General features: G+C 39.6%; 1 protein-coding gene across 1 annotated transcript in view; it reads right to left on the reverse strand.

Annotated features, from left to right (window-relative positions):
* LHX6 (LIM homeobox 6) overlaps nucleotides 1-14,654 on the reverse strand; it is a 181,671-nt gene that overhangs the window by 36,514 nt on the left and 130,503 nt on the right. The gene's annotated exons all lie outside the window — the stretch shown is intronic.

The raw sequence follows: 14,654 nt of genomic DNA on the forward strand, positions 1-14,654 counted from the left end.
AAGGTGAACTACAAGGAGAACTCCACCAGCCCAAACTGTCAAGGTCCATCCGCCACACACTGTAATGGATAAGCATTTAGAAACAGAAAGATGATCAAAGCATGTTGAGGAAAATGTGGTTCTAAATAGACTCTATTTATTCAATGAATAAAAGTATTTTTATTGTTTATAAGTCTACCTCTCCTCCACCTTTCGTGCCCGGGAAACCAAGAATCAAGAATCAAAGGGGGGGATTGCATGGGGTCACAGAAGGCCAAAAGCAACAGTAGGCTTGTGGAGTGTAACAGCTGGAATGTGTGTACAACCCCCTGTTCAGGAACTGACCATTTGGAAACTTGGGCACTGCCAGAGGGCCCGGGGTCAGTAGGGGGTCCCATGAGATGCCCCTAGTACCTTTTTCATAGGCTTTTTTGAGTTTGAGCAAGGACACAGGGGCCCCATGATCCCCTATTGCCCGGGGGCCCCATGATTTGTCAGTCCGCCCCTGCCCCTGTTGCCACCAGTATGTTGGTGCCAGTTAAAGGGTTAAAAGAAAAAACTTGAACATTCCCCCTTGCAGTCGGCATGCATGGCAAGGGTTCACTGCTCATTTAGGTCGAGGGAACATGATAAAGTAGATTTACCTTCTTGATCCTCTGCTCCCGCACAATGTGAGACCCAGGGGCGGACTGACCATTTGGAAACTCAGGCACTGCCCGAGGGCCCGGGGTCAGTAGGGGACCCCATGAGATGCCCCTGGTACCTTTTTCATAGGCTTTTTTGAGTTTGGGCAAGGACACAGGGGCCCCATGATCCCCTACTGCCCGGGGGCCCCATGACTTGTCAGTCTGCCCCTGGTCAGACCTGTCCCCACGGCATCTTCCCCCCCATGCTCCAGCAGTCTAAAGTCCTGACCTCATCAAGACCGTTCAAGGGTCCCTTGCCCTACACTGGACATTAGGACAGTCCACCAACAGGGAGCACCATCTGCCGGGGGAATGGCAGATCAGGTAAACTAAAATGCTTTTATTCTCACCTAGACCTAAAAGAGCAGTCAACCCTTGCAGGTCGGGCACCGCTCCACTACAAGGGAGAATTTTTAGATTTCCCATAGTTCGGCTTTAAATGCTGCATGGTACATGCATAATAATTCCTAGCACAAGCACTTGGCAGGTCAAACATAGTCTGCTCACTCTGCTGGACATTTTCCCACCTTCTATTTTGTTCAGTTGCCAGAATAATTAGAATAAAATACCATCGAAAAATATTCTTACATTGAGTTCCCCTCCAGACACCTAGCTGGTCTCTCCAAAGACGGACCTCTATGGTATGGGAAATGTAACCCCCGGAGCGCTAATACTGCTTCTGCCAGTATCAACAACTGCACAAATAAAAACTGCTCTGGTTTCCATCATAACCATGGACAGGACATAACTATTCTAGAGGAAAGTTGAACTGTTTGCAAAATGCCAAAGTGTATTGTTACATGATGTGCTTGCATACTTGACTGTCAACTATGCTATTCCTATTTAGGGAAATTTCAACTTTTGTCTTCAGTAGCTGCATATGATGTGCACTTTGAGTCAAACTTGAGCCCATCTTTTTCCACCATTGGTGTTGGATTGAGGGCTCGTTCACATCATACAATATGTTATGGCACATTACCGCAATGCACAGTAATGCTCAAAGTCACAAGAATGATGGGCTGCAGACTGATCACATCAGTGAAGTAAGGTGTTAGTGGTTTCTTCCCTAGAGGGTCTATTGGGGACTGGGGCCAGCCCCCTTTACATCACTTCTGGTTCTCTTGTTGACCTTAACCTTCTTTAGTCTTCCCTTTATTAACTGATTGGTGAGGCATGCAAATGATCCCTCTGGATCTAGAGGTCCTAATTTTAAGCCTCATTCTCTTTTGGTCTATATGGTGGTTCTTCCCTCCTTCATGGGAAAACTCTTGTCTCACGGCTGTCCTCATGTCCAGAAATCCAATTCTGTTCCCTGGAACAGTCAGTACCTGTTTCTTGGTGGATCCCACTATGAGTAGGTCCCTTGACCTGGACTCCATTGAACATCACTTTTGTGCAGGTAGAAACCATCCCTGGAGGACTGTTTCTTTGTCAGTAGACAGTTCACATGGAAACCATAATGCAGATGCTCCCTGTGGGAGAAAGCACAAGTCCAGGGATCTTCATGAGATAGGATTATTTAGACTCAAGGCTTTTTTGGTGGCTGACTAGAGAAAGTTTATGAAAATATATTTCCCTACTACTGTTCTTAAATGGGTAATTGTTTTTAGCTCTTTGACAAAAGTTCCTGTTTCTTGCTCCATGGCTGTGAATCTTTGCTGGATCAGTGCAGGTCAGAGGTTCTATTGACACTGCTGGATGCCCTTTTGGACAGGTCTACTTATCCTACTGTTTTACCTGGTATTGCGCTTGCATTATGGGGTGGTTATCTAACCACTCTCGTCTTTTTTGTGAAGGTAATTCTGTCAAACCTTTTCACCTTCGTTTGTTAGTCTCTCTGACGTACGGTAGTTGCCTTGGGGTTGTCGGATCTGCGATGAAGTTGCTTTAGCTACAGTGATGTCATTGATGTGTGGTCCTTCGTTCTTGTGATTTCAGTGGAAGAAGCAAGGATGCACTCGAGGGTAGGCACCCAGAACCTTCTTCTGGGACTGCTTAGAGGACGAGGTCATTTGGATAGGTGTTATTTTGGTATTTTCCACATTTTCTAATTCTCAAAGTCAATTGTAACTCCCTCTATAACTCATAATAAGGTCATGGTGTCCTGTACTACACACACCATGCCATCCTATGTTATGGCATTATTAATCGGTTAAAGTCATAGGGCCCCAGTAATTATATAAAAAAAACTGTGCAACTTTGTAAATGTTCCTAAATGTTATCACCATACAAGTAGGTCATTTGATTTGCACCCCCCCCCCCCCCAGGCTGACCAAAAATCTCCCAGTTAGCAACTCCCACATGCTGTTTGTTTGCTGGGATGTGGAAACCATTGGTTTGGTTGCTAGGAGTGAGCACCAATTGTTTTTACATCCTAGCAACAAAACAAGTTGCGGGGGCTGCCAACTGGGAGTTTGTTTCTGTTGGAGGGGGGGGAAATCAAATAGCCCATAGGTATTACATTAACATTTATGAATGTTTTACAAAGCTGCACAGTTTTTTAACATCTACTGGGGAGCTTGGGAATTTTTTGTCCAGGCATTCAAGGGGGCCATAATGGTCTACAGGTTTAACAAAAGATGAATGAACATTTTACCGCGATGCACATTTTTTTAATATCTACGAGGGCCTCTTGCCTGCATAGGCTATTTTCTCAAAAAGGTCAACTTAGCCTTTAAAAGTCCTACTAACTAGGGGAAAAACAGTTTTGTAACTGGTAGTAAGGGAGGCAATACTCCTACCAGATGGTAGCAGTTTGGGGCGATGGGGGCAGCACAATCCACACCATGGCATCACCTGCCTGAAGTTTGCATGTTCTCCCTGTGGCTGCATGGGTTTCCTTCCACACTCCAAAGGCATGCTGGTAAGCTAATTGTCTCCTGTCTAAAAAATTGGGCCAAATGTGAGTTAGGGACCTTAGATTGTTTGCTCCTTGAGGGTTAGGGTCTGATGCGAATGTACAATATATATACTGTATACAGTAGTGTTGAAAATAATATCAGTCAGACATCACTAACCGGATTAATCACTGTTTTTGGTAGAAATGATATTTCTACATGGCAAATAATTTACTAGCAGGTGTAGTAGAGTAATAGAAATCCAACAGACCCAACAGTCATGACATGCATGCTGCTGATTCTGTGTCATTGAATCACTCATTGAAAGGGGCATGTTCACAATAATAGCAGTGTGGAGTTCTATTAGTGAGGTCATTCATTCTTTGAAAAACAGGTGGCAATTATTGCCCTTATTTAAGGAAGGAAGGCAGCAAATGTTGTACATGCTGGTTACAGTGCAATTCTCTCTGAAATTCTGAGGAAAATGGGTCGTTCCAGACATTGTTCAGAAGAATGGCGTACCTTGATTAAAAAGTTGATTGGAGAGGGAAAAACATATAGTGCAGAAAATTATAGGCTGCTCAGCTAAAATGATCGCAAATGCTTTAAAATGGCAACCAAAACCTGAAAGACGTGGAAGAAAGCGAAAAACTACCATTGGAATGGATAGAAGAATAGCCAAAATGGCAAGGACTCAGCCAACAATCAGCTCCAGGAAGATGAAAGAAGGTGTAAAGTTACCTGTGAGTACTGTTACAATTAGAAGACGCCGATGTGAAGCCAAGCTATCTGCAAGAAGCCCCCGCAAAGTCCCACTGTTGAAAAAAAGACATGTGCTGGAGAGGTTACAATTTGCCAAAGAGCACATTGACTGGCCTAAAGAGAAATGGCGCAACATTTTGTGGACTGATGAAAGTAAGATTGTTCTTTTTGGGTCTAGTGGCCGGAGACAGTTTGTCAGACGACCTCCAAACACTGAATTCAAGCCATAGTACAGTGTGAAGACAGTGAAGCATGGTGGTGCAAGCATCATGATATGGGGATGTTTCTCATACTACGGTGTTGGGCCTATTTATCGCATACCAGGGATCATGGATCAGTTTGAATACATCAGAATACTTGAAGAGGTCATGCTGCCTTATGCTGAAGAGGAAATGCCCTTGAAATGGGTGTTCCAACAAGACAACGACCCCAAACACACCAGTAAACATGTAACATCTTGGTTCCAGACCAACAAGATTGACGTTATGGAGTGGCCAGCCCAATCCCCGGATCTTAATCCAATAGAAAACTGGTGGGGTGACATCAAAAATGCCGTTTCTGAGGCAAAACCAAGAAATAGAGAAGAACTGTGGAATGTCGTCCAATCATCCTGGGCTGGAATACCTGATCACAGAGGCCAGAAGTTGGTTGACTCCATGCAACACAGATGTACAGCAGTTCTCAGAAACAGTGCGACTACAACCACATATAAGGTGATTCAAAGGAAAGCAAAATCTTCAAACATTTTTCAGTTTATATAGTGAATGTTTGAGTTTGTAAAGAAGAATACAAACACTGCTATTTTTTTGAACCGTCTAATATTCACTTTTCTTCAATTTTTTTAGAGGAACAACACAAGTTTGATATATTTTTCTTCATGTTTTGATTTGGAATAGAATGTGTCGTGTTCCCAATGCATTTGGGAACACACTGCTATTATTTTGAACACAAATGTATATATATATATTTAAATTACTGCATAAATTGATGTTGCTATATAAGTACAATTAATTAATTAAGAAATCATAGCTCAGATAGGAACTGTCTCCACCAATACTGCAAAGGCACCCCCTCTTCCCATTTGACTTGACTCTTCCCCATTGCCTATGTTGAAGAATTGTAGTTGTTGAATGACTGGTGGAACAAATTGGCAAAGAAGGTATATGGCCCAGAAAAAAGGGACACATTTAGGTTTGCTTTGGGCAACGAGGAAGAAAAGAGGAGGAAACCCTTTTTTTATTATATAAATTTATCTTAATAAGACATTTAAAACAATATTAGCACACTAAATGCTGTAAAATTAGAAAAGGAAAACGCACAGTAGGTCTCATTCCAGTAGCATTAAGTGCCTCCAATTTTGGGCAATTTGTTGTGGAACTTTCAACAAGTGGAAATGTTGGTGGCTTCTTCAGCTTGGTGGCCCACAGCTACTTCCCCTCCCTCCTTTTCACATCACTCCCTGATGCTGAATGTGGAGCCTTGAAAGATTTCCAACTTGCTGAGCTCTGGTATAGTAATCTGCTCAGCAGAAGCAACAGTGGCCTGACATTGCTGGGGAACAAATTTGTTCAACTTCCTCTGAACAGGTCAGGGTAGCAGGTGATGGCACGCATACAACCCTCCAGGCAGGGCTGTAGCTTTAAATCCTGGGGCCCCATTGCAAAAGTTTGATGCCACCCCATAGTACAGATCTCTTTTCCCACAATTCAGGTCTCTCTCTGAAGTAGAGATCTTACCCTATACCACCTCTTCCCCCATACTCCATAATCCACTCACCAGGCCAGGCAGTTCTGAGTTAGAAGGCTTCCCTTGGCTGGGTCTTTCCTCCTGAGCTGGGTAGGAGCTAAGGAGAGTCTCCCTCAGTCTAAAATGCCTATTTCACTCTGTTAGAACTGCTTTTTTTTTACTTATTTAGGGTCTACAGGGCTTCTGGGGCTTGGTGACCATTAGCACTAGCTGCTGCACCGCAGGACCTATGGAAGGTGTTTTGACCTGCCATCCCCCCACTCCTAATCTACAACCTGGCTCAGCTATTTCTATTTGTAGCAGCTGGCAGTGTCAACCACTTGGAGCATTGCTATGGCTATTATTAGACCAGTGCCACCAGGAAACAGACTTCTCCATAGAATCAAGGAGGCACTACTGAACGTTTACTACATGATTGAGGTTTGGGGGAAGATCCATGAAAGTATTGCTAGGAAACCCCATTAAACACTAATTTGCCCCCAAGGCAGTATCAGGGTAGCCAAATTGGCATTTTAGAATCTTCCAAAAAGAAATCCTTGTAGAGTGACTCCACTATTAAGGAAACAAAAGAAAAGAAGATCGCACCAACCATAATACAAAGAAATTCCTAAACCATTCATTAAAAGGACTATATCCAGTATACTGTATATGCCCTCTCAGACATGATTAGAAGTATCCCTGTAACTATCGCTGAGATGAGCCCACTAACAGTGGGCAGTGGTGAATTATCCAACAGGATAGTTCTAGTGAACTGGAAAAATGGCTTGGATGAGCTACGAAACATGTTTTACGTCACCAGAACAAGTCCAATTGGATGTGACTAAATACTACTAGATATACCGTGATGGGGATAAATGACCTGGAACCTTTTCAGACTCTCCTTATTTTATTTCCTTTCTCTGGCTGAATTAATTGGATTTGTGAGCTATGGAGCCTAATGCACAAATATACACTCACGGGCCACTTTATTAGGTATACCTGTTCAATTGCTTAGTAACACAAATTGCTAATCAGCCAATCTCATGGCAGCAACTCAATACATTTAGGCATACCAAGCAATTGAACAGGTGTATCTAATAAAGTGGCTGGTAAGTGTATATTTAAAATGTATTTAGAGGGACTCCAGTGACTGGAGCTTGTTTGAGGATCCACATTCAGAAGCAGGGAGCTCTGGTGGCATAAAATTGGAAGGGGGAGCAGCCTGCAGGTTGAAGAAGACTTGAGCACTGTTAGAGGTTTCCCAGGAGAAGTCGTTAGACCATTCATTTCAACCAGGGGTGGACTGACCATTTTGAAACTCGGGGACTGCCCGAGGGCCTGGGGTCAATAGGGGGCCCCATGAGATGCCCATGGTACCTTTTTCATAGGCTTTTTTGAGTTTGGGCAGGACACAGGGGCCCCATGATCCCCTATTGCCCGGGGGCCCCATGAGTTGTCAGTCCGCCCGATTTCAACCATCTTCTCATAAAATTGTATGTATATTTGACATAGTGTAGGCATTTTATTGGCCTTGTTTAGATACCCAAAAGCCCTGAGACTGCTGCTGGGTGTTGCCATTTTGAATGTAAACATCACTGGAAAACTTAGAGCTATCATGCAATGTCATTCTATAGCAGCCTTTTTTAACCTTTTTACTCCAGGGAAACCTTTTAAATAATGTTCAGGTCTCAGGGAACCCCTGATAAAACCATTCATTGAGGGTCAGTGGGAACAATGCCCCTTACATTGGTGGTGAGTGAGAAGAATGCCCTTTTTTACAGTGGTGGTAAGAATTGCCACCTTACAGACAGATAAAAAAGATGATTGATTTCATGTCATTGGTTCCTTCAAGTGGCATTGGCTCATAACTATGTAGGCACCATCAGATGGGAGGTCTGTCTGCCACAGCTCAAAGAACCCTTAGCAAGCTCTGGAGGAACCCTACAGGTCCACATAACCCTGGTTGAGAATGAATGTTCTATAACGTTCCTCTTTGCTCATCCCCCAGCAGCTACATAAAAGATTATGTAGGAAGGGGTGGAGGAGCTCGGCAGGCACAGACAGTATTTGGACACTCCCAGATGGGAAGAAGGCCTCATGCAAAGTCATACTGCAAGTAAATAAAAAATCATATATATCAATATTGTACCGCGCTCCAATATATGTGAGTGATATTATAATTTTAAAGTGATATTATAAATAACTAAGTGTATCACCAATAATTCAGTAATAATCTAAATCTATTATATTTAAATCCATAATTAATGTAAATATATAAATAAATTATAATGAATTGTAAAGGAATCGATTAATATTTTTGAATAAAAAATTTTGGTGCAGAGAATTAATAAAAAAATTTATGGTGAAATGTAAAGGAATCAATTAATATTTTTGAATAAAAAATATGGTGCAAAAAATTAATAAAAAATGTAAATATATAAGTAGAAAACTAAAAATAAAATAAAAATGGGAATGACAGTTCAGTTCATACGAATTGAGATGGTGTTGTAGTTCAGTCTAATCTGTGTGATAGATAAGTGTTCTCGGCGTGAGCCTTTCTCTCCTTTCTCCTCTCCTCTCTCCTCAACACAGCCTTCTCAATAGGACTTTCTCCACTGGCTGCTTGGCTTATTCCTCCATATACGATACATACAGAGAAGGGAAAAGAAACATAGTGTCTTATCCGGGATAACAGTTGTTTATTAAGCTTCTGATCTCCCACTCACATGGTATAATTAAAAGTAGCGCTTTGTATAAAATGTGTCCAGATCCTACTACAAACAGCCTTGCAGGTGTGTTTGTCTTCACTGAATATACTCGCCGTTCCTCTGTGGATTCGTGATGACGTCACCGCCCCTCCCCTACGCGTTACGCTACAGAGACTCGTAGCTTCCTCTGGGGGATGTAGTTTAACATGTCATCATGCACTGAGACTATTTATATCCTACCATCGCCATTTTTGCTGTGATTTATGCACTCTTCGTTCCTCCTCCATATATTTGGAGTCCAAATTATGTCTTAGTATTAACTATTATGTATATACAAAGTGCGCCTCATCATCCTCCGGCTGTATACTCAATGCTTCCACACACACCCTTCACAATTTGGATTACAATCTCATACCTTTTATACTTTTTCATCACCATTAAGATTATCGTAATCATTTCTATATTATCCACAATTTTCATACTTTATTTCTATATTAAACATTTTGATTCATTTATATACATTTTTAATAGGATTAAAAAAAATTGCTTAAAATAAAAAGTTTGAATTAATATAACTAAGAGAAAATATAATATAATAAATAATATAAAAATAAAAAATAAAATAAAATTAAAATTAGAATAAAAAATAAAATTAAAAATAAAAATAAAAATAAAAATGAAATCAAAATAGAACATCTAAGTAAAAATAAAAATAAACAAAAATAAATAAATAAATAAAAAATAAAAAATAATAAATAAAAATAAAAATAATAATTAAAATAAAATTAAAAAAATATACAGAAAGAAAAAAAAAAAAAATTGAAATGAAGATAAAACCATTATTTATAAATAAAATAAATCATATTTGAATATGATTTTATAGGTGCTTAAAAAGCGCTAATAATACTAATAATCCCTTGAAGTAGTTTTTATATACTAATCTTTAATTAACGTCTTTATCATTAATTCATCTATATCTCGCTCCTAATATTATACTCTATGTTTAGAATATATTCTTATGCTCCTTATTATTTATAATAATATCAATAATCACTCAGGAAACAAGCTAGATCAAATTCCTTATTTAATCCCAACGGATGCAAAGAATTCATTTGGTAAATCCACTGGGATTCTTTCTTACTAATTTCTCTAATAAGATTATCCCCTCTCCAGTGTGCCTTGTGCTTTTCTATTCCCCAAAATTCTAGTCCTTCTGTTTTCTGTCCATGATATAGTTTAAAGTGTAATGATACATTATGATATTTGTATGCTTTTGAAATATTTCTAACATGCTCCTTTATTCTTTCTTTTAGCATGCGTTTTGTTCTTCCTATGTAGATTTTGTTGCACGGACATTTTAGTGCATATATTACCCCCTTGGTGTCACATGATATAAATTGGTTTATCTTGAATGTTTTTCCACTTGTTGAATTAGTGAAATGCATTCTATTTCTGGGGTTATTTTTTGTTCTAATACAACCATAGCATCTTCCACATTTGTAAAATCCAATTCCCTGAAAGAACGAAAGTAAATTTTGTTTAGGGGGATCTAATATATTCTTTACTACCTTGTCTCTGATATTAGGAGCTTTTTTATAAATAAATCTTGGATTTTCAGGAATGTTATCTTTTAGATCTTTATCCAGCTTTAATATATCCCAATATTTTTTAATTATTTTTTGCACATCTTTATATTGCTTATTATATGGCATTATGATAGTCATGTCATTATCCATACTATTATTATTCTGACTTTTTGTTAGTAATTTGCTTCTATCTAGTGCTCCTATCCTGTCCCTTTCTTCACCTATATACTCTTTTTTGTACCCTTTATTGATGAATCTCTTTAAAAGGATGTCACTCTTTTCCTGGTAATCTATATCATGTGTACAGTTGCGTCTCAGTCTTGTGAACTGTCCTCTAGGTATGTTCTTTATCCATGCTTTATGATGGCAACTATGGGTGGGTATATATGAATTTCTATCTGTATTCTTAAAGTAATTTTTTGTAAAAATAGATGATCCCTCTTTTACTAGCCATATATCCAGAAAATTAATTGTTGTATCGCTGCTATTCCAGCTAAGTGTTATGTTGTTATGGTTCTTATTTAATTCTGTATAAAATTGCGCTAGTGATATATCATTTCCTCTCCATACTAGAATGATGTCATCTATATATCGATGGTATGCCATGAGTTCTTGTTTTATATAAATGAATCAAAATGTTTAATATAGAAATAAAGTATGAAAATTGTGGATAATATAGAAATGATTACGATAATCTTAATGGTGATGAAAAAGTATAAAAGGTATGAGATTGTAATCCAAATTGTGAAGGGTGTGTGTGGAAGCATTGAGTATACAGCCGGAGGATGATGAGGCGCACTTTGTATATACATAATAGTTAATACTAAGACATAATTTGGACTCCAAATATATGGAGGAGGAACGAAGAGTGCATAAATCACAGCAAAAATGGCGACGGTAGGATATAAATAGTCTCAGTGCATGATGACATGTTAAACTACATCCCCCAGAGGAAGCTACGAGTCCCTGTAGCGTAACGCGTAGGGGAGGGGCGGTGACATCATCACGCATCCACAGAGGAACAGCGAGTATATTCAGTGAAGACAAACACACCTGCAAGGCTGTTTGTAGTAGGATCTGGACACATTTTATACAAAGCGCTACTTTTAATTATACCATGTGAGTGGGAGATCAGAAGCTTAATAAACAACTGTTATCCCGGATAAGACACTATGTTTCTTTTCCCTTCTCTGTATGTATCGTATATAGAGGAATAAGCCAAGCAGCCAGTGGAGAAAGTCCTATTGAGAAGGCTGTGTTGAGGAGAGAGGAGAGGAGAAAGGAGAGAAAGGCTCACGCCGAGAACACTGATCTATCACACAGATTAGACTGAACTACAACACCATCTCAATTCGTATGAACTGAACTGTCATTCCCATTTTTATTTTATTTTTATTTTTCTACTTATATATTTGCATTTTTTATTAATTTTTTGCACCATATTTTTTATTTAAAAATATTAATTGATTCCTTTACATTTCACCATAATTTTTTTATTAATTCTCTGCACCAAATTTTTTTATTCAAAAATATTAATCGATTCCTTTACAATTCATTATAATTTATTTATATATTTACATTAATTATGGATTTAAATATAATAGATTTAGATTATTACTGAATTATTGGTGATACACTTAGTTATTTATAATATCACTTTAAAATTATAATATCACTCACAGTTGTATATATTGGAGCGCGGTACAATATTGATATACAGGCAGTCCCCGAGTTAAGTACATTCGGCTTACGTAATACTCATACTTACGTACACTTCCCTCGGGACCGGAAGTCAAGCTGTCAGCATTCTTGTGCAGCAAGCTGATAAGAGACTAGCTGATAAGAGACATCAGAGAGACATAAGAGACAGAGACATCCATTGCTCGTTACTTGTGGGGCTAGCAGTGTCTGCCCACTATCTCCAAAGTGATTTAAGACTGTCTGTCTGCACCTCCGGGGAGAGGAAAGGAGAGGCTGTCAGGCTGCTCACTGAAGTGATCCTCCGTCTGTGCAGGGGGGAGGGGGCAGCGTGTGCTGTGTAAAGGAGAGCAGAGTTCTCTCATACAGTACATTACAGTACAGTGTATTTTTACCCTGCAATAATGCCTCCAAAGCAAAAAGCTGATGCAAGTGCTGGCACAGCAAAGAAAAGAAAAACAATCTCCTTGGAAGATAAAGTAGAAATAATAAAGAGATCAGAGAGTGGTGAAAAATCATCATCCTCTCCAACATGCCATCCTCTGCCAAGATAGTTTAAAGTTGTACTCTACACTGTACAAGAGTTTACAGTATAATATTTGAATGTTGAATTTGATGTTTAAACATTTACATGCACATAAAAGTTAAATATGTTAAGGCAAACATGTGTCCAAGCTGCAGTTCTTATGCAAAACACCAGTTTAGAGCCTCTTGAGGTTTTACTGCTTTCTGTAACCTTATTACAAAAACGTAATCTAATATCCTGTCGTTTGGTTAGTAGTTAGTGCTTATAAAAGTGCCTGATTCAACTTATGAACAAATTCGACTTATGAACAAACCTACAGTCCCTATCTTGTACGTAACCCGGGGACTGCCTGTATATAGCTAACATCCATACACCTGGAGAGGGTGTAATAAGTACCTGGCGATCTAATATTTTATATAATTGAGTTAAGCACGTAATGAATTAATTAGTATTTCACATATTTATTATTTATAGCACTTTTTATGCACGCAATCAATTGCCTTAAGAGTAAGAAAACTTATAGTGGCTCACAAGTATTTATTTAATTTGTATTTTTAAATAAAAAATCATTTATGGAAGAGAAAAACATTTCAAGTAAGTAAGTCTCTCAGTGCTGCCTTGTAGGCTGATGCCTCCTGGGATGTGCTTGACTGCAGGAGCAGGATTATAAGTCATTCTCTCCAAGGTGAGAATGGTGGCAGGGGTCAGACTGGACTGCGAATTTAGGGGAAAAATAGGTCAAAGAACAAACAAAAGCCACAAAGTCAGATTTTTGAAGACTGAACAAGAGGGAGGAACACAGTAGTAGAAAGTATAAATCTACCGTGAAAGGCTAACCTTAAGCTGGTGATGGGGACTCTTCAACCGAAAGAACACAACTGGTTCCACTGTGGAGGTTGTATCAGTTCACCTATTCTTTCCATCAAAACTATCCTTCTTCCACAACCACAAGTCACATGACATTGACAACTCTGTGATATTGAATGTGGGCAAGTTTTAGGCAGCTTTCGGCACTAAGACAAGAATATATTTATAGCAATGTTGGCATGGTGGATAGATGGTTCAATATTGCTCAACATTCCGCTGATTTCCTGTGCAGTGATTTCATGAAAACGACTGCCAACCAATTTGTGTCTCTTTAGCTCCTTTCTTGTAGACTAAAATGACAGCAATGAACAGCAGACAGTAGTAAAACTGCAAGTATCTTTAAAAGTTTTCATTTGTTAACTAATGCACAAGAAAAATTGGCCATAGCTAAACCATGGCAAGAGTTGAGTTGCCTATCCAATCAGCAATAGTTTGTTGGACAAACGCGCTAAATATACAAACTTTTGCAATTATTGTGGTATTAAAACATTCAGTCCCTGGTTAGTGATGATTAGCCCAATTCTAGCCTACCCCTCTTTCCCCCCTCATCCTGTCCCTCTCTGGATTTTTTGCTTTTATACCCTTTATTACCCTTTTTCAGATGTCTGCCAGCTGGCCACATTACCCATAGGGTCCTTTTTCCTCTTCATCCTTGTTCTAGTGGTGGGCTGCCTTTACTGGTGGATGTAACAATAACCCTCAACTCTGGTGTCATTAAATGCAATACAACCCATGAATTTGGTGTCAGTGGACACAATAATAACCCACCATCATTGGTGTCAATATTGGTGTCAGTGGATACAGTATTAACCCCTAACATCGGTGTCAGTGGCTTTGATAAAAAACCCTGGTGTCAGTACTAATACCCACTCCACAATGATGATCACTTGCAGTGAAATTTAATCCCTCCACCCCCCCTGTATTGGAGGTCATGGCATTGAAAGTTGGCGTTCCCATCAGAGTCCACCTTACATCAGGGAACCCATCAGAGTCCACTTTACATCATGATCCCCATCGGAGTCCACCTTACATCAGGGTCCCCATCAGCTTCCGCCCTACATCAGGGTACCCATCAGAGTCCACCTTACATCAGGGTCCCCATCAGGGTCTCCCTTACATCAGGGTCCCCATCAGAATCCACCTTACATCAGGGTCCCTATCAGAGTCCGCCTTACATCAGGGTCTCCATCAGAGTCCACCTTACATCAAGGTCCCCATCAGAGTCTGCCCTACACCAGAGTCCCCATCAGAATCCACCTTACATCAGGGTACCGATCAGA

The sequence above is a fragment of the Staurois parvus genome, unplaced genomic scaffold, assembly GCF_062004578.1.
Source record: "Staurois parvus isolate SC_StPar_1 unplaced genomic scaffold, SC_StPar_1.0 ptg000140l, whole genome shotgun sequence".
NCBI lineage: Eukaryota > Metazoa > Chordata > Amphibia > Anura > Ranidae > Staurois > Staurois parvus.